Genomic DNA, 27,343 nt, shown 5'->3' on the forward strand with positions numbered 1-27,343 from the left:
GGCGGCCCAGCTGTAAAATTTCTCTCTTTATACTGTCTCTCTTTATTTCTCAGCTGGCTGACACTTATGGAAAATAGAAAGAACCTAAGTTGAAATACTGGGGGGATGTTCACCCAACACAGTTTGAATAGAAGCTCACAGAGGTCAGGTGATTCATGGAGTTTAGCTCAGATTTGACTTACAGTAGGTCCAATGGTGTCCTGAATGTATCCTGTGATCATTTCCCCAGTTCCAGATGCATAATGGGAACAGACATACTTTGCAGCTGGCAGAATTCCATCACAGATACCCCTCACCTGTGGAGTGGACACTATTGTGATGGGAAAGGCCGAATGGAAGCTATTAGAGCCTCCTCTACACAGGAAAATGGTAAATCACAAACAATATTGCATCTAGGGAGAGATTTCAGAGATTAGTACCACCACCAATGACATGAAAGATGCAGGACTGGTAATTCCCCACATACCTTTTAACTCTCTTATTTAACCTGTGCAGAAGGCAGATGGATATTGGAGAATGACAGCGGATTATCATAAGCTTAACTAAATAGCGACTCCAATTGTAACTGTGCAATTTCCAGTGTCCAAAAACCAAATAACCTAGAGTCTCATGAGCAGAGAGAAAGAGAGTAAATCCTCATTCTTCTACCTGTTTTGTCTCAGCTGAGCCCCCAGCCCATTGGATAGTGGCCATGCACATTGTGGGTAGGGTTTCTCTCAACGTCCATGGACTCGCATGTCAATCTCCTCAGGAAACACCCTCACAGGAACACCCAGGAACAATGCTTTGCTAGACATCTAGGCATCCCTTAATCCAATAAAGCTGACACCTAAAATTAAGCATCACACCCAATATTACATTCCCATTTCCTGCAAAAAAAAAAAAATAGTAACTACTTTAAATACCTTATCTCATTATGACACTATTCACCACATGCTATCATATTAAAAGGCAATGCTACCTGATCCAAATATTTTGATTTAGCAAAAGAATAATATGTTAGTTATTTTTTTTTCCTGAGAAGACACTGAGACATTGTTAACAGCTCAAGCCTCTTGTTTGGAGTAACTTGGATAGAGGAACATACAAAGAAAAGCTTATACAGCTTATCCACTATTGGTGGGAATGTAAATTAGTTCAGCCACTGTGGAAAATATTTTGGAGATTTTTCAAAGAACTTAAAACAGAGCTACCATTTGACCCAGTAATCCCATAAATGAGTGTAACTCGGTATATACCCTGTGATGGTTAACACTGAGTATCAACTTGATTGGATTGAAGGATGCAAAATGTTGATCCTGGGTGTGTCTGTTAGGGTGTTGCCAAATGAAATTAATGTTTGAATCACTGGGCTGGGAAAGGCAGACCCATTATTAGTCTGGATGGGCACCATCCAATCAGCTGCTAGCACAGCCAGATATAAAGCAGACAGAAAAACGTGGAAAAGCTAGACTGACTTAGCCTCCCAGCCTATATCTTTCTCCTGTGCTGGATGCTTCCTGCCCTCGAACATCAGACTACAGATTCTTAAGCTTTGGGACTTGGACTGGCTTCTTTGCTCCTCAGCTTGCAGATGGCCTATTGTTAGACCTTGTGATAATGTGTGTTAATACTACTTAATAAACTCCCCTATACATATATATGTGTGTGTATATATATATGTGTGTGTGTGTGTTGTATATATATGTTATATATCTTAATTTTATTTGTTCTTTCCCTGTAGGGAACTCTGACTAATACAGATTTTGGTACCAGGAGTGGTTCTAGAGGAACAGAATATTAAGGACTGAATTCTTCCATTGGTTTGGGGGTTTCTGGAGTTGACTGCTGAATATGAATGGACCCAAACATGTTAAGGACTCTACTTCTCATACTAGGGAGAATACTGATAGTCCTTGACATTAACTGTTTGGAGAGTTATGCAAAATAAATACATATGACACTCCTGATTCACCACTTGTGAGAGGCAAGGAGTTTAGTGACTTTATACATACTACCTTTGATGATACGTGGAAAGCCAAGGAACATAATGAAGTGGTCAGTTGCTCCTAAATTTGCTGGACAAAGTGATGAAAGAAAATAATGAACTCAGGGATTCTAACTCTCGGCTTCACTAGCAGACATTGAGCCTCAAATCTGCTAAGATTGCCCTGTGTGTGAGTCTTACCTCCTGTAGAGAAAGCTGAAATTGTGGAAAAACAGACATAAGCTCTTATCATGCTAGTGGCTGGCCTGCAATGAAAGGTGCATGCACAGCCTCACCAGGTGCCTACTGTTAAAATGAGGGCATTGATTGGAAAAGAATGGGGTCCTGCAACTTAGAATGGGCATGTGTTGGAGGACTCTGATGATGCTGGGGACATTGAGCTTGTAAACTCTGATGAACCATTTTTTAAGAAGAAACACCTTTCCCATCCCCAGTCCTGGCAACATCCCATCCCAGACCCATGCTGCCATCAGCCTTTCCACCTTTGTCTAAGGAGATAAACCCTGCACTGCCTGAGGCAAGAGTGATGGCCTCCCCTGAGGCAGTTGCCAGGCAAGATATTGTTGATTCTTCTCAGAAGCCACCCCAACACCCTTGTTTACTTCTAGATCTATAACTAGACTGAAGTCCTGGAAGGCCCCTAGAGGTGAAGTTCAGAGTGTGACCTATAAGGAGGTGCACTACACTTGAAAAGAACTGCTTGAGTTTTCTAATTTATATAAGCAGAAATCTGCAGAACAGGTGTGGAATGGATATTAAGGTGTGGGATAATTATGGAATGAACAGAGAGTTGGATCAGGCTGAATGTATTGACTTTGGCCCACTAAGTAGGGATTCTGCATTTAATGTTGCAGTTTGGGGAGTTAAAAAAGGTTCTAATAGTTTATTTGCTTAGTTAGCTGAAATATGGATTAAAAGATGGCCCACTGTGTGTGAGTTTGAAATGCCTGATCTCCCTGGATTTAATGTAGGATAAGGGATCCAAAGGCTTAGAGAGATTGGGATGGTGGAGTGGATTAGTCACTTTAGACCTACTCATCTCAGCTGGGAGGGTCCAGAAGATATACCCTTGACCAATGCTTCGCAAAATAGATTTGTGAGGCCAGCACCTGCATCTATGAACAGCCCTGAAATTGCTCTTCTCTGTATGTCAGATCTAACAATGGGAACCATGGTCACTCAACTACAAAATTTAAATACAATGGGAATAATTGGATCCCAAGATGGCAGGGACCAAGTGGCAGCACTCAAACATCAAAAGCAAGGTAGGTGTAGCTACCATAATGGACAGCAGAGGCAAAGCAGCAATCAGAATAGTCTGACTCGTGTAGAACTCTGGCCATTGGCTGATTAATCACAGTGTTCCTAGAAGTAAAACTGATAGGAAGCCTACTGCATTCCTACTAAATTTATATAAGCAGAAAATTTCCAGATTGAATAGGCAAAGATTAATTTGAATATAAAAACAGAGAATCATGGCCCCTCAATCAATTTCTTGACTTGAGCCAGTTTACAGACCCAGAAAGAAGAGGAGGCTGAGTCCCCTTGAGAAAAGACCCCACTACACTGCCAACACTTTATGCTGTTAATCATTCACCCATCCTTCCCTTTGGAGAACTCCAGCCTTGTACCAGGGTAACTGTGCACTGGGGAAAGGGAAATGATCAGACATTTAGAGGACTAGTGGGCACTGACTCTGATCTGGAATAGACACTTACTCCAGACATGGGTTTGCCTATCTTGCATGCAATGCTTCTCTCAAGACTACCAATCTGTGGGTTCACAGAATTCTTTATCCACTGTCATGGTATTCCACAAAGCATTGCCTCTGATCAGGCACTCAGTTTATGGCTAAAGTAGTGCAGCAGTGGGCTTATGTTCATGGAATTTACTGGTCTTGCCATGTTCGCCATCATTCCAAAGCAGCTTGATTGACGGAACAGTGGAATGGCCTTTTGAAGTCACAATTACAATGCCAACTAGGTTACAATACTTTGGAGAGCTGGGGCAAAGTTCTCCAGAAGGCCATGTATGCTCTGAATCAGCATCCAATATATGGTACTCTTTCTCCCATAGCCAGGATTCCTGGGTCCAGGAATCAAGGGGTAGAAGTAGAAGTGGCACCACTCACCATCACCCCTGTGATCCACTAGCAAAGTTTTTGCTTCCTGTTTTCCAACATTATGTTCTGCTGGCCTACAGATCTTAGTACCAGAGGGAGGAACGCTGTCACCAGGAGACACAACAATGATTCTATTAAACTGGAAGTTAAGATTGCCGTCTGGACCCTTTGGGCTTCTCCTACATTTATGTCAACAGGCTAAGGAGGGAGTTACAGTGTTGGCTAGGGTGATTGACCCGGACTGTCAAGATGAAATCAATCTACTACTCCACAATGGAGGTAAGGAAGAATATGCATAGAATACAGGACATCCATTGGAGTGTCTCTTAGTATTACCATGCCCTGTTATTAAGGTCAATGGGAAAATACAACAGCCCAATCCCGGCAGGACTACAAATGGTCCAGATCCTTCAGGAATGAAGGTTTGGGTTACTCCACCAGAAAAAAACCACAACCTGCTTAGGTGCTTGCTAAGGCAAAGGGAATAATACAGAATGGGTAATAGAAGAAGGCAATCATCAATACCAATTATGACCATGTGACAAGTTGCAAGAACTAGGGCTGCAATTGTCAGGAGTATTTCCTCTTTCTTTTGTTAAAAACATGTTTGTGCATGTATACACTTGTACTAAGAAAATATCCTCTTTTTTTTCCTTTTTCCTTTATCATGTGACATAAAATTTATTGACTTAATATCAGCATTTAAATTTTGTTATCTTTATATAATAGCATTTGGGTTAGATATTGGTGTGTTTCCAGTTGTAGAAAGGATAGTTGTGTTATGTTAGGCACAATTATGACCTTATTATTGTCTTTATTTGAAGATTATGTATGATCTCAGGAGATGTGTATGAGTTCAAGCTGACAAGGAGTGGACTCGTGAGGGTTAATACTGATTGTCAACTTGATTGGATTGAGGGATGCAAAGTATTGATCCTGGGTGTGTCTGTGAGGGTGTTTCCAGAGGAGACTGGCATTCAAATCAGTATGGGAAAGGTAGAATCATTCTTAGACTGAGTGGGCACCATCTAATCAGCTGCCAGCACAGCCAGGTTATAAAGCAGGCAGAAAACCGTGAAAAGGCTAGACTGGCTTAGCCTCACAGCCTACATCTTTCTCCCATACCAGATGCTTCTGCATTCAAACACCAGACTACGTTCTTCAGCTTTTGGACTCAAACTGGCTTCCTTGTTCTTAGTTTGCAGATGGTCTATTGTTAGACTTTGTGATCATGTGAGTCAATACTATGTAATAAATTCCTCTTTATGTATGTGTGTGTGTGTGTGTGTGTGTATATATATATATATCTCATATTATTTCTGCTCCATTAGAGAACGCTAATACATACCCAAAAGAAAATAGATCATTCTACCAAAAAGACACATGGACTCTTATGTTTACTATTGCATTAGTTCACAATAGCAAAGATACAGAATCAACCCAAGTGCCCATCAATGGTATATTCAATAAAGAAAATGTGATATATAGAGATTCTAGAATACTATGCAGATATAAAAAAAGAATGAAATCATGTCCTTTGTGGCAACATGGATGGAGCTGGAGGCCATAACCCTAAGCAAATTAACTCAGGAACAGGAAAGTAAATACCACATGTTCTCATTTATAAGTCAGAGCTAAACATTGAGCACACATGGGCATAAACATGAGAAAAATAGATAATGTGGGCTACTAGGGGATGGAATGGGGAGAGATGGGTTTAAAAACTACCTATAGGTACTATGCTCACTTCCTGGGTGATAGGATTTGTGTCCCAAGCTTCAGTATCATGCAGTATTCTCATGTAATAAATCTGTACATTTTCCCTGTTTCTAAAATGAAAGTTGAAAAAAATTAGAGGAAAGTTGATAAAAACTATATATCCCACATAAATAAAATGTTGAAAAACATGCAAAGTTGTATTAATAGATATTTATCTGAAAATATAGTCATTCTGTTGTCAGATTGTCTATTATTGTAGTTTTGATTAGTATTTCTCTGATAATTAGTGATGCTGATAAATTTTTCGTATGTTCATTGGCCACTTAATGTCTTCTTTGAGAAGTGGTTGTTCATGTCTTTGCCCACTTTGTAATGGGGTGATTTGTTTTGTGCCTGTTGAATTGTTTCTTATAGATTCTAAATATTAGACCTTTGTCAGATGCCTAGTTTGTGAATATATTTTCTCATTCTGTAGTTTTTCTGTTTACTGTGCTTATAGTTTCTTTTGCTGTGCAGAAGCTATTTAGTTTAATTAGGTCCCACACATCAATTTTTGTTTTTGTTGCAATTACTTTTGAAGATTTAGTCACAAATTCTTTCCCAAGGCCAATATCCAGAATGGTGTTTCCTAGGATTTCTTCTAGGATTCTTATAATTTTAAGTCTTAAATTTAAATCTTTAATCTATCTTGAGTTAATTTTGTATATGGTGAAAGACAGGAGTCCAGTTTCAATTTTCTGCACGTGGCTAGTCAGTTAGCCCAGCATCATTTATTGAATTGGGAGTCCTTTCCCTATTGCTTATTTTTATTGACTTCATCAAAAATCAGATGCTATAGGTGTGTGACTATTTCTATGTTCTATAATCTGTTCCATTGGTCTATGTGTATGTTTTTGCACCAGTGCCATGCTGTTTTGGTTATTATATCCTTATAGCATAGTTTGAAGTTGAGGAACAAGATGCCTCGAGCTTTGTTCTTTATTCTTAGGATTGCTTTGGCTATCTGGAATATTTCTTGGCTCCATGTGAATTATAGAACTGTTTTTACTAATTCTTTGAAGAATGACATTGTTAGTTTGATAGAAATAGCATTAAATCTGTAGACTGCTTTGGGCAGTATGGCCATTTTAATGATATTAATTATCTTAATCCATGAGCATAGAATGTCTTTCCATGTTTGTCCCATGTATTACTTCTTTCAACAGTCTTTTGTAGTTAACTTTGTAAAGATATTTCACCTCCTTTGTTACATGTATTCTTAGGTATTTTATTTTTTATGTAGCTATTGTAAATTAGATTGCATTCTTGATTTGGCTGTCAGCTTGAATGTTTTTGGTGTATAGAAATGCTACTGATTATTGTATATTGATTTTGTATCCTGAAACTTTACGGAAGTTGTTTGTCAATTCCAGGAACCTTATGGCAGAGTCTTTAGGGTTTTCTGAGGTATCGGATCATACCATCAGTGAAGAGAGATAGTTTGGCTTCTTCTTTTCCCAGGGATGACTTTTCTTTCTTTCTTTTGCCTGACTGCTCTGGCTAGGACTTCCAGTACTATGTTAAATAGGAGTGGTGAGAGTGGGCATCCTTGTCTTCTTCTAGTTTTAAGGGCAATTGTTTCAGCTTTTGACCATTCAGTATGATGGTGGCTGTCGGTTTGTCACAGATGGCTTTTAGTATTTTGAGGTATAAAACAAAATTTATTTTGCCCAAATAATGCTTCGTTTGCTTAATAGATTTATTTGTTAAAATAACTCTGCAAAGACATAAGAAATAACTGCTATAAATTGGTTTAATTGTCATAAGTTTTGTACATGTATAAAATATTTAAAAAGTAAATTAAAAAAATACAAGGGGCAAAACAAATGTTAGTGTACCTTGAATAAAACCCTGAGTGTCATTTTTCTTCTGAGTTATTAGAGAACTCTTTTTGGCAAGCAATCACATAAATATTAAAATATTGCAAAAATATTCCAATCTACAAAAATACAAAAAATTGATAAATATTATCATCCCTATCAAATACAGTCTACATAATGTGCATTAGAAACAATTTTAAGATCACATATAACACATGTATTTGGTGTACTTACATTATTTGAAAATCTAATTACCATAGTGTGTATTTATGAAGATACCACTAATAATCATGAAATAATAAAAATAATTATATTCATCTGTGAAAAAATTAATATTAATCAAATTATTTTACCAGTAATATTGAACAAATATCATATAACATGAAGACACTAAGAAAATTCAGGATATCTATTTACCAAAGGAAAAGCTATATTCAATAATAAACTACTGCTCAAAATGTGAGTCAGCAAAATATTGCTTAATTATTTTCATGTTCTCTCAAGAGATTTCTGAAAGGTCTGTTCTCTGTCTTCTTCACCATTCTTTTTAGCTATTTCTATGCGGTGTAATTTCAACACATCATCTCTCTGCTTCCGAAGGTTTAATATTTGCCAGTTGCATTAGGAAGTTCAAACCCTTTCACAGTTATTTCCCTGTCTACTTCTTGAGCTTCATTCTAACCCTGACGGAAGACTTTATTCTATTCACACAAGAGATTCACTGAACAAACCATGACCTTTCACTCTTCCCTGGTATGATGCTTATTTTGTTTCCTCTGGGCTTTTCTGGTGCGTGTTTGTGTGAATAAGTCCCATAATCCTTGCCCCACCTCTGTCAAGTTCTTTAATAAACCTCTTCTGTTCCATCAAATTATAGGCCAAATATAAAGTATTTATTTATAAGACATATTATGTCTATGAGGCCACTCATTATATATTTTAAACAATAACGTTTTAAAGTACAATTGCCAATATATTTGGATTTGTAGCCTGGCTTTGTCACTTGTGAGCTATAACAATGTGTGAAAGTTACCTTGCTCAAGTTACTTAAGCTCTTTGAAACGCAGAATGTTGAGTGAATAGTACTAAACTTAAAGGATTATTGGAAGAGATAATATGATGTATTTCAATTGCAGACTTCAGTTCCTTGAGCAGTATAAATACGTAAAAAATGCTAGATTACATAATAAAATGCACTATACTTCATTCCAACATAAAATAAATCCAATATTTTTTCAGATTACACTCACTTTTTAAATTGATGCATAATAATTGTACATATTTAAGAGGTACAATATGATGTTTTGATATCTGTACACATTAGGTAATGATCAAATCATGGTAATCAGCACATCCATCACTTTAAACATTTATCATTTCTTCACAGTGAGAACATGTCAAATCCTCTCAGCTGGCTATTTGAAATGTAAAATGCATTATTGTTAGCAATAGTCATGCTATTGTGAAATAGAGTACCAAAAGTTATTCTTCCTATGTAATATAACATCGCGCCTATTGACTAACATCTCCCATGTTCCTCTCCCCACTATTCTTCTCTGATAATCACTTCAGTATTTTATTCTCCACTTGTATGAGATCTCAGATTCCACATATAAGTGAGATTATGCAGTATTTGTCTTTATGTGTCTGGCTTATTTCACTTAACATAATATCCTCCAGACTTACCCATTTTGTCACAAGTGATAAGATTTCATCCTTTGTATGGTTGAACAGTATTCCATTGTATTCCCCACGTATATAGCATTTTCTTTACCCATTCATCCCTTGATGGGCACTTAGGTTGATTCCATACCTTGGCTATTGCAGATGTCTTTTTAACATAATCATTTCCTTTGGCTATATATCCAGTGGTGAGAAATTGCTGGATCATGTAGTCTTTATTTTTTATCATGATTTGATTATTTCATAATGTGTACAGGCATTTATTTTTACTTTTTCTGGGAACCTCCATTCTGTGTTCATAATGGATATACTAATTTACATTCCCACCAACAGTATATAAGAGTTCAACCTTCTCCACATCCTCAGGAGCATGTGTTATGTTGTGTCTTTTTAATAAAAGCCATCCTAACAAGTGTGAGGTGATAACTCATTATGGTTTCAATTTGCATTTCCCTGATGATTAGTGATGTTGAGCATTTTTTTTCCTGTATCTACTGGATATTTGTAGGTCTTCTTAGAAGAAATGTCTATTTAGGTTACTTGCCCATTTTTTATTTAGGTTATTTATATTTTTGCTATTGAGTTGTTTATTTTAAATTCTGGATATTAACCCCTTGTCAGATGTATAGCTGGCAAATACTTTTTCCCATTCTGTCTTTTCACTTCACTGGCTGTTTCTTTTGCTATACAGAAGCTTTTTGGTTTACTGTATTCCCATTTGTTTATTTTTGCTTTTGTTGCTCATGCTTTTGAAGTCTTGTCTAAAAAATCCTTGCTCCGATTTATATCATTTAGCATGTCCCCTGTGTTTCCTTCTAATAGTTTCACAATTTCAGATCTTACATTTAAGCCTATAATACATTTTGAGTTGACTTTTTATGTGGAGGGTGTGATAAGGGTCCAGTTTTGTTTTGTTTTTTTGCATGTAGATATCAAGTTTTTCCATAACTCTTTACTCAAGAGACAGTTCTTTATTCATTTTGTATTCTTGGCATCTTTGCCAAATAGAGTTGGCTGTTAGCTTAAAAAATATTGCCTTTATATATGCAAATTCATTTTCTGGGCTCTCTGTTTTGTTCCATTGGTCTATCTGTCTGTTCGTATGTCAATACTATACTGTTTTGGTTACTACAGACTTATAGTTTAGATTAAAATTAGATAGTGTAATGACTTCAACTTTGTTCTTTTTGTTTAAGATTGCTTTGGCTATTCAGTCTTTTGTGGTTCCATACAAATTTTAAAATTGCTTTTTTCTATTTCTGTGAAGAACAACATTGGAAAGTTGATACAGATTGCATTGAATCTGTAGATTGTTTTGGGTATTATTGATGCATTGCATCTATGTTCGTTGAGAATATTGGCCTATAATTTTCTTTTTTGGCCTATAATTTTCTTTTTTTTTTTTTTGACCTATAATTTTCTTTTGTTGTTGTTGTGCCCTTGTCTGGCTTTGGCATGAGGGTAATACTGGCCTTACACAATGAATTTTGAAGGATTCTCCTATTTTCAATTTATCGGAATATTTTTTGAAGAACTGATATTCATTTTTTCTTAAATGTTCTGTAGAATTCAGCAGTTAAACTAACAGTCCTGGACTTTTTTTACGGGAGACTTTCTATTATTTCTTCAATTTGGTAACTCATTATTGGTCAGTCCAGATTTTCTTTCTTTTTTTTTTTCTTGATTCAATTCTGGTAGATTGTATGTGTCTAGGAATTTTTAACTGATTTTGATTAGTCTTTCACTAGTGGCTCTTTGACTCATACTTCATAGAACTGTGCTACTCTGTATACATGAGTAATGTTTCAAACAGGAATTTTATTTTTAACGTAAAGATGACTAATATAAGAATAAATTTTTCAGAAGAAAGAGCTATGAAAAAGTGTTTAGACACTTGGAATTTGTATCTTTTGAAAAATATAAATGTGTTAACTATTATACTAACAAACATGCTATAAAACATGTTTAGCCCAGGCATTGTGGCTCATGCCTGCAATCCTAGCTCTTTGGGAGACTGAGGTGGATCACTGGAGCCCAGGAGTTTGAGACCAACCTGGGCAACATGACAAAACCCCATCTCTACAAAAATACAAAAAAAAATTAGCCAGGTGTGATAGTGTGTACCTGTAGTTTAAACTCCTTGGGAGACTGAGGTCTAAGCTACTGGGAGGTCAAGGTTGCAGTGAGCTGAGATTGCACAACTGAACTCCAGCCTGGGTGACAGAGGAAGACCCTGTCTCATAAAATAGTTTAGTATTCCTTTTAATAACTCATTTAATCTTTTTATTTGCTATTTTATAGCATTTTGTAGCTAGGTTTGGGAGGTAAGGTCTTAGGAATGCAATCAAGAGATTTGTATGTAGAGTTAACTCTAGTTAAACATTATGTATGTCACTACCTGAAAACTTTAATAGCAACTAAATTTGCGGCCTCCGGCTATATTTATTGCTATTAATATTTTGTTTAGTGTGTGAAGTTTAAAACTATATGATTTATTATAGCAAGGGTAATATGCCAACGAGTCCCATTGTTTGAAATTGAGAATAACATTGTTTTATTGATATGAATTATTCTTTTCAGTTTTTTAAATGTATAAAAGTTGGATATTTAAAGTATTATAGAAAGATTACCTCTAAGAAACAAAAAATGTTAAACAGAAGCAGCAGTTGTGTACATGACTGTGTATAATGCATATTAATGGGACCTTCTAAGCAAGAGCCCTGAGTAACTTCACTGGTCTAGCACAAAGAAAAAAAAAAAAGCCCTATTCTCAGGTAATACTTTTTTAAAGTGTTTTATAGACTTCAATAAAATTGGTTCTTATTATATGTAATTTAAGTATAAATTTGCATATCTCTCTTCTTTTACATTGTGAAAAACGTATACGAGTATATAAATTTTTGCTTTAACTCTCACTTGCAATTTTATGTCTTACAGTTTTATAGAAAATTGTATATCGCATCATGATATTCAAGAATCAAATATTTGGTATCATACCTCACCCCAGTCTGCTCATATTCATTTATAACTTACTTTCAAAATAGTAGACTGTGAAAAATCCACCGGTTTGCAACCCTCCATATTATCCATGCATCATTTATGTAAAAGCTTTACTAATTCTAGTTTTTAGTCCTAGTTATTGTATTTGCAGACTGTTAAAATAGCACTGAGATTTTAGGAGTAATACAATTGGATCCAGAGACAAACATAACAAAAAATTTATTATTTGTTACTTTAAACTTTTTCAGTTTGCTGAAGTTATTCATTCTTAAGTAACTGATGTAAAAATACTTTGTATTAGTCTTAAATTTTACATATGAAATGACAGTCTTGAAAATATAAATAAATGCCAACTTTTATGACTAAATATTTTATTTTCTATACATCTTTCTAATGGCAAAACGAAATTTAAAAAACAAAACTCCTTCTTCTCCAAGACTGCTGACTAGCCACAGCCAAGTGGCACATCTCACACTGAGGGACAGAGACATTGTGCAGACTGGTGCAATTCTAGCAGATCTTCAGAGGCAAGGCACTGAGAGCACACAGAGGAAAGACACAGAGGCTTGGCTGAAGAGGGAGAAAGTTGGGAACCTGACATGGGGCTACCATACACTGGGATTTGTTCCTAGCACCCAATTACTGCTGCGGAGGTGGTGAATCGAACAGGCAAGGAGCAACCTGTTGTCATCATAGGCCTTTGGATTCCTGGCAGGAAGAGACCCCTCGACTACCACAGATACTTGAGTTGGTAAGGAAAGCTGCTTAGAGAAGAGGTAGAGGCAGAATTCCAGCCTGGGCAGAACCCAGAAGGTTTTGTACAGGAGTGTCTGTAGTGGAGCATAGCCAGGGATGTCCATCCCCTAGGCTCAACTTGCTCCCAGAAAAGACTTTAGTCCTAGGGAACTGTTGGACCTGAACTTTGCATGGTAGTCTTGCCCATGACATGGGGCCAGTCCAACCTGAGCACTTCTTGGTCTGCTGGCTGGCCCCTCCTGAGCCCCAGCCTGGTTGTGCCTGTCAGCAGTGCAGCTCCCAGGTACCTCCTGGGAGTCTGCACCATAGCTCCTGCACTGCTGGACCATGTCTGACCAGCAGAGTGCTCCAACAGAGCACCATAAAGACATGCATCAGCTTCTTCATGCCCTCCCCTTACCCAGAGTCTCCCCCATGCCACTTTGTCTGCAGGCATTCACCTACGGCCACCCCCCCATACTGCTCTGCCAGTGCATTTGCATGGGCAGACCATCCTTTCCTTCCCAGCCACTGCTGCCAGCAGGAGTGCACTCTACCCTCAGCACCACACCACTGTTTCCCTCTGAATATTAGGAGGCACAAAGTCCACCAGCCCCACTGGCCACAGTGCTCCATTCCCACCAGTGCCCCACCCCCAAGCTAACACCACCTTGGGTGTGAACCCATGCACAGTTGTCGGCATGGGCCCCCTCCCTCGAGCCATACTGCCACCACCACTGCTCTGAATGCATGCCTACAGGCTAGCACCCCACCACAGCTAACAAATGTGAAGCCTGCCACACTGCTGCTACTTCTGCTGCTGCTGGCACATGCAAACCAAGATGGATCCCTTTGCCACTGCCCCAGGAAGTGCTTTGGCTGGCAACACTCATTGGAATGTTGTGATCAGCAGCCCAGGAGAAACTTGACCTCTCCAGCACAGCAGGTTCCTAATCTGTAGGAGCCAGAGATCAAAGCCAAGGCCTGATACCACTCCGCCAGAATTAGACCACACAGTACAGGAGTCCTAAGCTGAACGCTGCCCCCCTAAAATCATCCAGTAATGAAGTCAGTTGCATGAACCCATCTTATACCTCAATCAAACCCCCAAGATAATCAAATACAATTAAAAAAAATCCAAAGGACAGAAAGTTCAAATATTGAAGGAATAACAGCACACAAAGACAAAAAAAGGACAAGCACAAGAACTATGACAACTCAAAAAGCCAAAGTGTCTTCTTTCCCCCAAATTACTGTGCTACTTATCCAGCAAGGAGAGATGAGATGAACTGGACTGAGATGGCTGTGATAAAAGAAATATAATTCAGAATATGGATAGGAAACATCATCATGATTCAAGAGAATGTTGAAACCCAATCCAAAGAAAGCTAAGAATAACAATAAAATGACACAGAAGCTGGCAGACAATATAGGCAATATAGAAAAGAATGTAACTGACCTGATAGAACTGAAAAAGACTCTACAAGAATTTCATAATGCAATCACAAGTATTAACAGCAGAATAGAACAATCTGAGGCTCTGAGGAAATAATCTCAGAGCCTGAAGACTGGCTTTCTGAAATAAGACAGTCAAATAAAAAAAAATAAAAAGGACAAATGAAGCCTCCAAGAAATACAGGATTATATAAAAATACCAAATCTATGCCTCATTGGTGTCCCTAAAAGAGATGGAGAAAATAGAAGCAAGTTGCAAAATGTATTTCAATATATCATCCATAAGAAATTTCCCAACCTAGCTAGAGAGGCCAACGTTCAACTTCAGGAAATGTTGAGAACCCCCACAGAATACTCCACAAGATCATACCCAAGACACAAAATCATCAGATTCTCCAAGGGCAAAATGAAAGAAAAATGTTAAAGCAACTAGAGAAAGGACCGGTCATCTACAAAGGGAAGTCCATTAGACTAACAGTGGACTTCTCAGCAGAAACCATACAAACCAGAAGAAATAAACATTCAACATTCTTAAAAAAAGCAATTCCACCTAAAAATTCTCTATCTGGCCAAAGCAAGCTTCATAAGCAAAGGAGAAATAAAATTATTTTCAGTCAAGCAAATGCTGATGGAGTCTGTTACCACCAGACCTACCTAACAAGAACTCCTGAAAGAAGCACTAAAAATGGAAGGAAGACTATTATCAGCCACTACAAAAACATAATTAAAAACTCAGACCAGTGAGACTATAAAGCAACCACATAAATATGTCATTATAATAAACAGCTAACAACATAATGACAGGATAAAATTCACACATATCAACACTAAACTTGAATGTAAATAGGCTAAATGCTCCCAATTAAAAGGCACAGAGTGACAAACTGGATAAAGAAGCAAGGCCCAATGGTACGCTGTCTTCAAGAGACCCATCTCCCATGCAATGACACCCACAGGCTCAAAACAAAGGGATGAAGAAAACACTACCAAGCAAATGGAAAACTGAAAAAAAGCACAGGTTGCAATCCTAATTTCATACAAAAGAGACATTAAACCAAAAAAGATCAAAAAAGACAAAGAAGGGCATTGCATACTGGTAAAGGGTTCAATTCAGCAAGAAAACCTAAATACCCTAAATATATATGCACCCAACACAGGAGCACTCAGATTTATGAAGCAGGTTCCTAGAGACCTGAAAGAGACTTAGACTCCCACACAATAATAGTGGGAAACTTTAACACCCCATTAACATTACTAGCCAGATCATCAAGGAAGAAAATTAACAAAGATATTCAGGACCTGAATTCAACACTGGACCAAGTGAATCTGACAGACATCTACAGAACTGTTCACCCAAAACAGCAGCATATACATCCTTCTCATCTGCATATAGCACACATTCTAAAACTGACCACACAGTGGGACATGAGACAATCCTCAGCAAATGCAAAAGAACCAAAATCATACCAACCACTCTCTCAGACTACAGCACAATAAAAATAGAATTCAAGACTAAGAATATCACTCAAAACCATGCAATTACATAGAAATTAAACAACCTGCTTCTGAATGACTTTTGGATAAATAATGAAATTAAGGCATAAATCAAGAGGACTGAAACTACTGAAAACAAAGATAAAACCTGCCAGAATCTTTGGGTCATAGCTAAGGCAGTATTAACAGGGAAATTTTTAGCACTACACACCCACATCAAAAAGTTAAAAAGATCTGTTTAACAACCTAACATCACAACTAAAAGAACTACGGAAGTAAAATCAAACCAATCCCAGAGCTAGCAGAAAGTAAGAAATAACCAAAATCACAACTGAACTGAAGGAGATACACAAAAATCTATTCAAAAGATCAACAAATCCAGGAAGCTGGTTTTTTTGAAAAAAAAATTACAGGATAGATAGACTGCTAGCTAGACTAATACAGAAGAAAAAAAGACCCAAATAAACACAATCAGAAACAACAAAGAAGACACTACCACTGACCCCACAGAAACACCAATAATGATCACAGACACTTATGAACACCTCTATGCACACAAACTAGAAAATCTAGAAAAGATGAATAAATTCCTGGATACATACACCTTCCCAAGATGGAACCAGGAAGAAATGTGAATCCCCAAACAGACCAATAATGAACTCCAAAACTGAATCAGTAATAAACAGCCTACCAACCAAAAAAGCCCTGGAGCAGATGGAATCACAGCCAAATTCTACCATATATATAAAGATGAGCTGGTAACATTCCTACTGAAACTACTCTAAAAAAATTGAGGAGGAAGGAATCCTTGCCATCGCATTCTATGAGCCCAGCATCATCCTGATACCAAAACCTGGTAGAGACACAACAACAACAGAAACTTTAGGCCAATATCCTTGATGAACATTGATACAAAAATCCTTAACAAAACAGTAGCAAATGAAATCCAGCAGCACATCAAAAAGCTAATCCCCACAATCAGGTAGGCTTTATTTCTGGGATGCAAGGTTAGTTTAACATAGGCAAATCAATAAATGTGACTCATCATGTAAACAGAAGAAAAGACAAAAACCACATGATCATCGCAAGAGATACAGAAAAGGCCTTTGATAAAATTCAACATCCCTTCATGTTGATAACTCTTAACAAACTAGGTAGTGAAGAAATATACCTCAAAGTAGTAAGAGCCATCTATGAGAAACTCCCTGCCAACATCACATGGAATGGATCAAAGCATTCCCCTTGAAAATTTATACAAGACAAGAATGCCTTTTATCATCACTTTTATTCAACATAGTATTGGAAGTCCTGGCCGGAGCAGTCAGGCAAAAGGAAAAAGTGAAGGGCATCCAAATAGGAAGAGAGGAAGTCAAACTATCCCTGTTTCCAGATAGCATGATTCTATATCTAGAAAGCCCCAGAGTCTTGGCCATAAAACTCCTTAAGCTGATAGACAACTTCAGCAAATTTAGGATACAAAATCAACGTACAGAAATCACCAGCATTCTTATACATCAACAACAGCCAAGACAAGAGCCAAATTAGCAATGCAATCTTATTCACAACTGCCACAAAAAGAATAAAATACCTAGGAATATAGCTAACAATGGAGGTGAAAGATCTCTACAAAGAGAATTATGAAACACTACTGAGAGAAATCAGAGATGACACAAACAATTGGAAAAAACATTCCATGCTCATTGATCAGAGGAATCAATATCATTAAAATAGCCATACTGCACACAGCAATTTACAGATTCAATGCTATCCCACAAAACTACCAACAACATTCTTCACAGAACTAGAAAAAACTATTTATATGGAACCAAAAAGCAGCCCAAATAGCCAAAGCAATTCTAAGCAAAAACAACAAAGCTGGAGGCATCTGCTTCCCAACTTCAAACTATATTACAGGGCTACAGTAAACAAAATAGCATGCTACTGGTACAAAAACAGACACATAGACCAATAGAACAGAATGGAGAGTCCAGAAATAAAGGTTCATGCCTGCAACCATCTTATTTTTAATAAAGTTGACAAAAACAAGCAATTGGGAAATACTCTCTATTCAATAAATGATGCTGGGATGACTGGCTAGCCCTATGCGGAAGATTGAAACTGGACCCCTTCCTTACACCATATGCTAAAATCAACTCAAGATGGAGACTGAAATGTAAAATCCACAACTATAAAAACCCTGGAAGACAACCTAGGTAATAGCATTCTTGACATAGACATGGGCAAAGATGTCATGATGAATACACCAAAATCAACTGCAACAAAAGCAAAGTAGACAAATGGGATCAAGAACTTCTGCAAAGAAAAGGAAACTATCAACAAAGTAAGCAGACAACCTACCTAATGGGAGAAAAGTTTTGCAAATTTTGCATCTGACAAAGGTCTAATATCCAGCAACTACAAGGAACTTAAGCAAATGTACAAGAAATACTGAAGAACTTCATTAAAAAGTGGGCAAAAGATATGAACACTTTCAGAAGACATACATGTGGCCAAAAAGCAAATGAAAAAAGCTCAATATCACTGATCATTAGAGAAATGCAAATCAAAACCACAATGAAATATCACCTCACACCAGTCAGAATGGTTACTATTAAAAAGTCAGAAAAATAACAGATGCTGTCAAGGTGGCAGAGAAAAAGGACACTTACACACTGTTGGTGGGAGTGTAAATTAATTCAATGATTGTGGAAAGCAGTTTGACAATTCCTCAAATAGTTTAAAACATAACTACCATTCAACACAACAATCCCCTTATTGGGCATATGACCAAAGGATTATAAACCATTGTATCAGAAAGACACATGCATGTGCATGTTCATTGTAGCATTATTCACAACAGAAAAGTTATGGAATCAACCTAAATGCCCATCAATGATAGACTGGATAAAGAAAATATGGTACATATACATCATGGAATACAATGCAGCCATAAAAAAGAATGAGATCATGTCCTTTGTAGGAACATGAGTGCAGCTGGAGGCCATTATCTTTAGCAAACTAATGCAGGAAAAGAAAACCAAATACCAAGTATTCTCACATGTAAGTGGGAGATAAATGATGTATGGACACAAAGAGAGGGGAACGACAAACAGTGGGGCCTATCAGAGGGCGAAATTAGGGAGAGGCTCAGAAAACATTACTATTGGATACTAAGCTTAGTACCTGGGTGACAAAATAATCTGTACATCAAACTCCTGTGACACAAGTTTACCTATGTAAACAAAGACACATGTACCTCTGAATCTAAAGCAACAAACAAATGAAACAAAGGGCTTGGTGCTTACTCAAAATTTCTGCTATGAATACTGTAACTGTGAAATAGCTTATTATATTAACTGCCTCTAATGTCAAGTGTCCATAAAATGATAACTTATGAAATATAAGTCTTAGTCTCTTTGTAATAATTTTTAGTGTGGGAATGTAGTAAAGTAGGAGAATTTTGCTCATATTGATATTTATCCTATGTGACATTGAAGCTACATTTTTTAAAGATTCATTTAAGCAAAAATGTAATTGCAGTAGGATGTTTAGCTCCTTTTAGTGTCCATTTTTACGCTGGGGTCAGAAAACAAAACAAAAAAATGGAGTTTCCAATATTTAATCCTTTATTACACCATATGTGGTACTGGAAATAGTATACTTGGCATCACTCACTGAAGTTTATTATAGAAGATTACTAAAATAGACAGTACATCTATTATTTTCTGAAGTAATGAACTACATTTATTTTATTTTATTTATGAGATGGAGTCTCGTTCTGTTGCCCAGGCTGGAGTGCAGCGGTGTGATCTCAGCTCACTGCAAGCTCCACCACGTAGGTTCACACCATTCCTGTCTCAGCCTCCCGAGTTGCTGGGACTACAGGCTCCTGCCACCACGCCCAGCTAATTTTTTTTGTATTGTTAGTAGAGACGGGGTTTCACCGTGTTAGCCAGGATGGTCTTGATCCCCTGACCTCGTGATCCGCCCACCTCAGCCTCCCAAAATGCTGGGATTACAAGCGTGAGCCACTGTGCCCAGCCTGAACTACATATTTATAAGAACTGCAGTAATGATGCTGTCTTTCTTGAAATTGGATGATTCTCTATTTCAACATAGTTTTTTTTTCAGCAAAGGCATGAATGTCCAGTCATTTTCTGAAAGGTGAGAAATTTGAGAAACAACTAACAAAATATAATGTGTGGATAGATATAGATGAAATAGGAAACTTTTGACATGGCACAAAGCATAATTTCATTTTTCTGCATGTATGTATTACTCTTGAACATTTAGAAAATGAGGCTTAGGAATTCAAATTACTTAAAACAACTCATCAGCTTCTCATACAGTTGCAAAATTATTTTACTTTTGAATTTTTTAAAATAATGAAATGGAGCTTTTGTGCAAATTCAAGAAAGTTCAGAATACCAGAAGCCCAATATATGTGTATTATCATATATGTATGTTCTTCATCTGCTTCTGTATGTGATCTAGGAAAAACCAAACATATTGCTTTTTTATGACTTTAGCAATGTTCACAACATAATTAATTCTACTTATCATAGTAAAAGGATGGACACAAGCATATATAAATGTGTATTTCAATTAAAGTGTATTCTCTGCCATGTGGCTTCAGGAGGGTATATAATGAACAAAATGGGAATAGGAGAAATAAAACATAATATATTAACTATATGAGTTCTAAGTGTATTTAGGGATTGTGTGGTTAGCTTTGGGTCCTGTTTCTTCTTCAAGTATCAGCAAAGTAGATCATAATCAAAATAAAGCACTAATTCAGTTCTGGATAAAGATGTTCACACATATATCCAGAGTGCCTGCAGATCAAGAATCCAGGCATAGCAACTGAGTCTTCTGTTACAGATCTCACAAAGCTACAGTTAAGGTGTCAGCCATACTGCCTCCTCTTCCAAAGGATTACCTATGGAATTACCTGCTTCCAAGCTCCTTCAGGTTGTGGATATAATTCATTTCCTGTGGTTGTAAGAACAAGGTCCCCAGTTATTTGCTGACTGTAAGCTGGAAGCTGCCTTCAACTCCTAGAGGCAACTGGCCTCCAGATCCTTCTGTGAAATTCTTCAATGTGGTCCCTTAATGCATTGAACCTGCAAGAAAACTCTAGCTCTAATCTGCTGGAATCTTTTTTAACTTAACACACTACAGGTATAACATCTCATTACCTTTGCTATATAGCATGATATAATAAAAACTCATCAGGACAGTATCATTTTATCACTTTTTCCGTATTCTACTGGTGAGAGCAAACCACAGATCCTGTCCAGACATAAGGAGACAGTAATACTCAGCAGTGTGAACATCAGGAGGCCAGAAATTATTGAGGGGTAACATTAGTGTCTGCCACACACTCCATAGACAGACTGCTAGAAAGTAAAGATAAGGAGAAAATCTCTGCAAAACTTTGCAAGCTGATCGATTGTTGAAGATGTTGAAGATGGCCATTATTGAAAATTAAATTATAAAAATTACAATTAAGCAATTTACATTAAAATAAAATTAATAAATACTTAAAAAGAATCACCTCACAATTACTCTACTATACTGTACTATTTTCTATGTTCTTGAGGATATTTACATTTTTTTTTTTTGTGGAACTACTCTATAATGGTGTGCTACTTCACCTTTCCTCCTAATTCTGCATTCAATGACTTTATGTTATTATGCTGAAATCAACCATAGTAAAAATGTTTACACTCCAGAAATGAGCAAATGTTACAACTGAGAATCAGAGCTATTTTTGTTGTTAGTTGTTGAAAAACAATTGGTATGCATTTATGAGCATGCCCCTAATTACAGGTAGAGTAAATGTAAGAGTTGTGAGATTATGCTTACATAGCATCTTTGCATTTTAAAATTAAATTTATAAACACACACATAATTGGAAGTAGAATTGTCTGCACTGTACTTTTTGATAAAGTTTTTTTTGTTTGTTTGTTTGTTTGTTTTGACAAAGTCTCGCTCTGTTGCCCAGGCTGGAGTGCAGTGGCGTGACCTCAGCTCACTGCAACCTTCGCCTCCTGGGTTCAAGCGATTTTCCTGCCCCAGTCTCCTGAGTAGCTGGGATTACAGGCAGACGCCACCATGCCCGACTAATTTTTGTATTTTTAGTAGAGACGGGGTTTCACCATGTTGGTCAGGCTGGTCTTGAACTCCTGACCTCGTGATCCGCCTGCCTCAGCCTCCTATAGTGCTGGCTGGGATTACAGGCAAAATTGTTCTTTCAGAAGAGAAGATTTTCCCACACTTTCTTTTCAGCCAAACTTACTGTCTAATCAGATTGTTGCCTCATGTCTCCTAGATCTTCTTATCTTTTCTTCTCGCAATGTTGTGCTGAAGTCACAGGAAAAGTACGTTAATGAATGCCTATTGCATTCATTAAAATATGTTCACTTTTTTGAGTTGTGGCAACAAATATATTTGAGATCTCTCTCAGAAAATGCAAAAACAGAATTACAAATATGTCTCCTTTTAGATACATACTCATCTTTATGTAAAAAATAAGTAAAGCAAATCACTTGAATTTAAAAGTATTTCATTTATTTGGATCTCAGGTGAAATACACTGGTCTTTATTAACAGTAAGAGGGATTGACAACCTGGTTAACTGAGGTCTGGTCAGCTTACCAATGAGTTTTGAATCATAGGTATCATTTAATATTTAGTGTGATTTTATTCTGTACTGTGTCAATAGCAGCACATCGTGGTTGTCTTTTATATTAAATATAGATATAGTCTCTTCTTGTCATCTTTAAATTTTCCTAACATTATCAAAAGTATGTTTCTCAGAGCTATAATTTTAGGAACAATTTATTGATAATCAAGAAACATTAAAAACAAATATATGTAGGGTATGGAGATTCAAATTATACTTATTTTTGTTAGTCACTACAAAAAGAATGGGATTTAAGATAAACATATTGCTTGATTTATTAGTGTTATGCTTTTTTATTTGAAGCCAAATGTTTGTTCCACAATATTAACAAAAATATCTCTGTGTAGCTTCTTATTTTTAAAAACCCTCTGTAGTATTTCAGAATTAAAAGCTAAAATGCACTTCTGGAAAGCGAATTAGGAATGTCTGTTTTAGCCAATTTATTTGGTTCTATCCAATGAAAAGTTGGCATATAATACGTTATAAAATGTATAAAACTTCTAGGCTCTTAATCATTCATTCTATCTCATAAATCCCATTTGCCAGCTTGGTTTCAATACTCTGAGTTACTTTGGAAGCCACATACTGAAGAGGTCAAATCTTCCATCACCCTCAGTTGCTGAATGGCTTTACAAAACAACGTACCTCTGTGGTGCTGGTTCGATTTATTTGAAAAATAAATGTTTGCTATGTTAAGTGTAGCTGCAAAAAAAGATTATAGAGTAAATTTCACAGAGGACTTCTTTGTTTTATTTGGAAATTTTCATCCTGAATAATGAAGTCCCTTTCTCATCAAGAACGGCCACCTTAAAATCAATTTCCCACAGAACCAGTAGTTTATCTTTATCTCAAAGGTAAGGTATACTCAATCTCGGCTCATATTTAATGTCTTAAATTCAGAATACATTGTAATTCCATGAGAAGAGGGCACAGAAGCTCTTCATTGGGAATTCTCCCAGACCATGCCTCATGTGTCTCTTCATTTCATATGTCTCCTAATTTGTATTCTTTATAATAAAACTGTAATCATAAGTATAGCAGATTCCTGATTTGTGTCTTTCTAGAAACTATCAAGCTTCAGGGGGTCATGAGAACTCCTTGGATGAATGACCAGTTGATTAGAAGTTCAGGTGGCCTGGGGACCCCAAATTTGTAGCTGTCATCTGAAGTGTGGGCAGTCTTTAACTTATGGATTTGCAACTAACTCCAGGTGGCTGGTGTAAGAATTATTTTCAGTATTGCAGCTATATTAGGAAGCCTAAGCCTAGCATATTGAAATGTAAAAATAAAAATTGGAAATATAAAATAAGTTCTATGTAGATAAATTTTCAGGAAAAAATGAATTTCTTACAAAATAACAAGAAGGCAAAAAAAAGATTCATTTTAAGATTCATTTGGGAAATCTTGTGTTAAAAAATGAAAACATTTTTCCTTCTTTCTCAGTATCCTGAGATTTTTTTTTTTTGAAGAATTTAGGTGCATCAAGTCTTCATACCATTATGAAAAAAAAAACGTGAGCCATCTGAAGCTTCAGTTAACAGGTTAACTCGGGTAGGAAATGCCAGACAGTTTTTCTCCCTTTTCAAATCAGTTTGATCCTTTCTCAAACTGAGAATTTAACTTATTTGTTAAAAATTTCAGACTGTTTCCATATTGCCTCAAGGACCAAAGGCAAAGGAGCATTCAGTGAAGACTAAAATTTACCTAGGCCATACCCCTGTTCTCTTCTCAGGGATTGAGTATAGATTCCCAGTTACTCCCTAACAAAATTTTACCTGTTCATTGTTATCCTTTTTGTTTTATATAATTCAGGAAATGATGCTTTTGCTATTTTAAAATAGAATGACTCAGGGATGTTTTACTAATTATTTCCTTGTGTAATATATATTAGTTCACGAAATATCTCATTTTAATCTTTTTCTATAATTGCAAATATTTTAAAGAAAGCAATCATTGCATATTTAATAGAACACAATGTAAAAAAGGATAAAAGTTGACCAAGTGAAGAAAGAATGAGACAGTTATATATTTACAAATTCATCATTATTCCAAAGAGCATGGTATACATGTTAAATGTCAAACAAAAAATGTTTAAAACACAGGCTACAAGCATTTTTCATTCTTGCCCTTTTATCTTTTACCACCTCAAAATTTATGACAGAATAAAATAAACATTAAGCTCCCTTATATATTTTTTCCAAATGATTCTTTTTTCTTTCTTTTTTTTTGCTTGCCCAGCATTAAAGAATGTTTGTATAATCCAATGTAAAGGAAATCAATACTTCCAGATTGCTCTTTAAGTAGAATAAGTTTTACAAACTAATCAAGGGAGTAAATCATCAAAGAAAAAATATTTAACAACTATTCATCAAACCACAAATTTAAAGTTCAAAGTATTAGCCTTACAATTTCCAAATCAACATATTGATTCCTTAAATGCAATGTCTAGCTGGCTTTAAGGGTACTACAAGTAAAGTACTGAAAAAGTCTTACAATATCAACATCCATTTTTTATTGGCTAGTTATCACTATTTAATTCTGTAACCAAATTAGCATGTTTGAGACAATATATTAAATTCAAAAATTTAAAACTCTTTTGTAACATATGAATTGTTTTCATTGCCTAGGGGAATAAGTTCTTGTGTTTTTTTTGTAATCACAATTATTAATATAGTATATTTCTAATATCCCAATGAAGATTTAAAATATTATATGTACTAGATTGATTCTATTTCAATTTATTCTATTCAATTTTAATCCACTCTAGTTATTCCATGCAAAAATATTTGATGGCTCACATAATCTGTTTTTATAACACATTAATAATTCACCACCCTCAGTATGAAAAACATCATCTAAACAACACAGTTTATGATCACTATGTTGCTCTCTATTGGCAAGATAATTTTCTTTATGTATACTATGTAGACTCAGAACCTGCCTCCCAAAAATGGTTTTCTCTACTCCTCTCTGGCTCTGACAGTAAGAAGGACAATTGTTCACCATGTGATTAAAGAGCTTCTTTTGCTAATGCTATTTTTCTTTTCCAATGAGGCTACTTAACACTTGTACTTGACTCTCATTTTGCTTTGCAAAAAATACCACAATGTTTTAAATCTCCTCTGTTATTCTATCACTAGACCACAAAATAAGGCAGAAACACATTTTAGTCACTTCAATCTTGACAGCATTCTGACACTCCTATAAAGTTTATAGGTGGTGCTTTCCCTATCCTAGGTTAAACTTGGATTAGATAGCCCAGGAGAATGAGGGAGGAACTCTGAAACTAACTTTATCATAGTAGTCTGTGTTTGGGGGAATAATTTCTCCTAGATGAGTGTCCAAACTGTGAACTCTTTATTCATATAAATCTGGGATGTAGGAAAAAACTTTTAAAAACATACTGGTGATGTTATTGTAAGACACGATTTCAAGTATATTGAACATTTACTTATTTCGGTGGATCCTGAGTATGTGAACTGACTTAATTCTGAAAACTGTGTAAGAAACCATGACTTCAATATCTAATTCCAGGTCAGACTTCTGTTAACATGACTGAAATAGTTATAGTCATACCAATTAGTAGAATACCACATTAGTATCCATTTATTTTGGTCCTGGAATGCTGTGCACATTTGAGCAAAATTAAAGATTCCTTCTGATGTAAATTCTTGTTATTAACTGGCTTTACCTCTTTTTGGATCCACTACTTCGGCACTGTAATACAAATATGTAATCTCTGGTGCCCCAGATGATCTCTTTCTACTAAAAACCTAGGAGCAAATTTTAATAACACCATCTCCCAACAGGATCACAACCCACTGAAAATAATCAATACAGTGATATATATGGAAACTAGTGTCCCCCTTGGTTAAATGTTTCTCAAGATGATTATCTCTGGGCTCTCTCCTCAAATATAGTTTGGGCAAGAGTGGATATATCCAAAATCTCTTGTTGCTTTCTCTAATAATTTTTCTCTAATTTGTCACCTTAATCTTCTTTTTTTTGACTAATATAAATGATTTAAAAGAATAAAAAGACAAGTCACAGGCTAATATAAATGGCCAGCAAATCACATATTTGAAAAATAATTTGAGTTCAGGATATACAAATAAATCTGAAAGGTCAATAAGAAATCAAAGAAACTAAAAAACAAATGGACAAATGTCTAAATAGACATTTTTCCAAATAATATACACATACGGAAAATAGGCACATAAACAGATACCTAATATAATTAGTTATTAAGGAAACCCAAATTAAACCCACAATAATATAATTGTTTATATATATATATATATATATGCCTAAAATTAAAAAAAATCCAACCATACCAAATTTTGGTGAACATGTGATTCAAATGAAATGCTCATGAAATTGCTGGTAGGAATATAAAGTGGCACAACTACCTTTGTAAACAGTCGCCATTTAACTAAAAGCTAAAAATACACCTGCCACAGGACACAGATATTGCATTCCTACGTATTTCAAAACTGAAAGTGTTTTTTTCAAACAAAGCCTTCTGCATAAATACTTGTAGTGGCTTTATTTTTACTTTCGATAGTCAAAAACTGGAAGCAATGCAGTCTACCAACATGTGAG

General features: G+C 36.1%; 1 long non-coding RNA gene across 1 annotated transcript in view; it reads right to left on the bottom strand.

The window, feature by feature from the left end:
- Positions 1–27,343, bottom strand: part of LOC129532888 (uncharacterized) — a 305,741-nt gene that overhangs the window by 269,995 nt on the left and 8,403 nt on the right. The window contains exon 2 of the long non-coding RNA XR_008678802.2: positions 21,006–21,177. This is a non-coding gene — a long non-coding RNA (uncharacterized lncRNA). The remainder of the gene's footprint in view (positions 1–21,005; positions 21,178–27,343) is intronic.

The sequence above is a fragment of the Gorilla gorilla genome, chromosome 3 (genome assembly GCF_029281585.2).
Source record: "Gorilla gorilla gorilla isolate KB3781 chromosome 3, NHGRI_mGorGor1-v2.1_pri, whole genome shotgun sequence".
Classification (NCBI taxonomy): domain Eukaryota; kingdom Metazoa; phylum Chordata; class Mammalia; order Primates; family Hominidae; genus Gorilla; species Gorilla gorilla.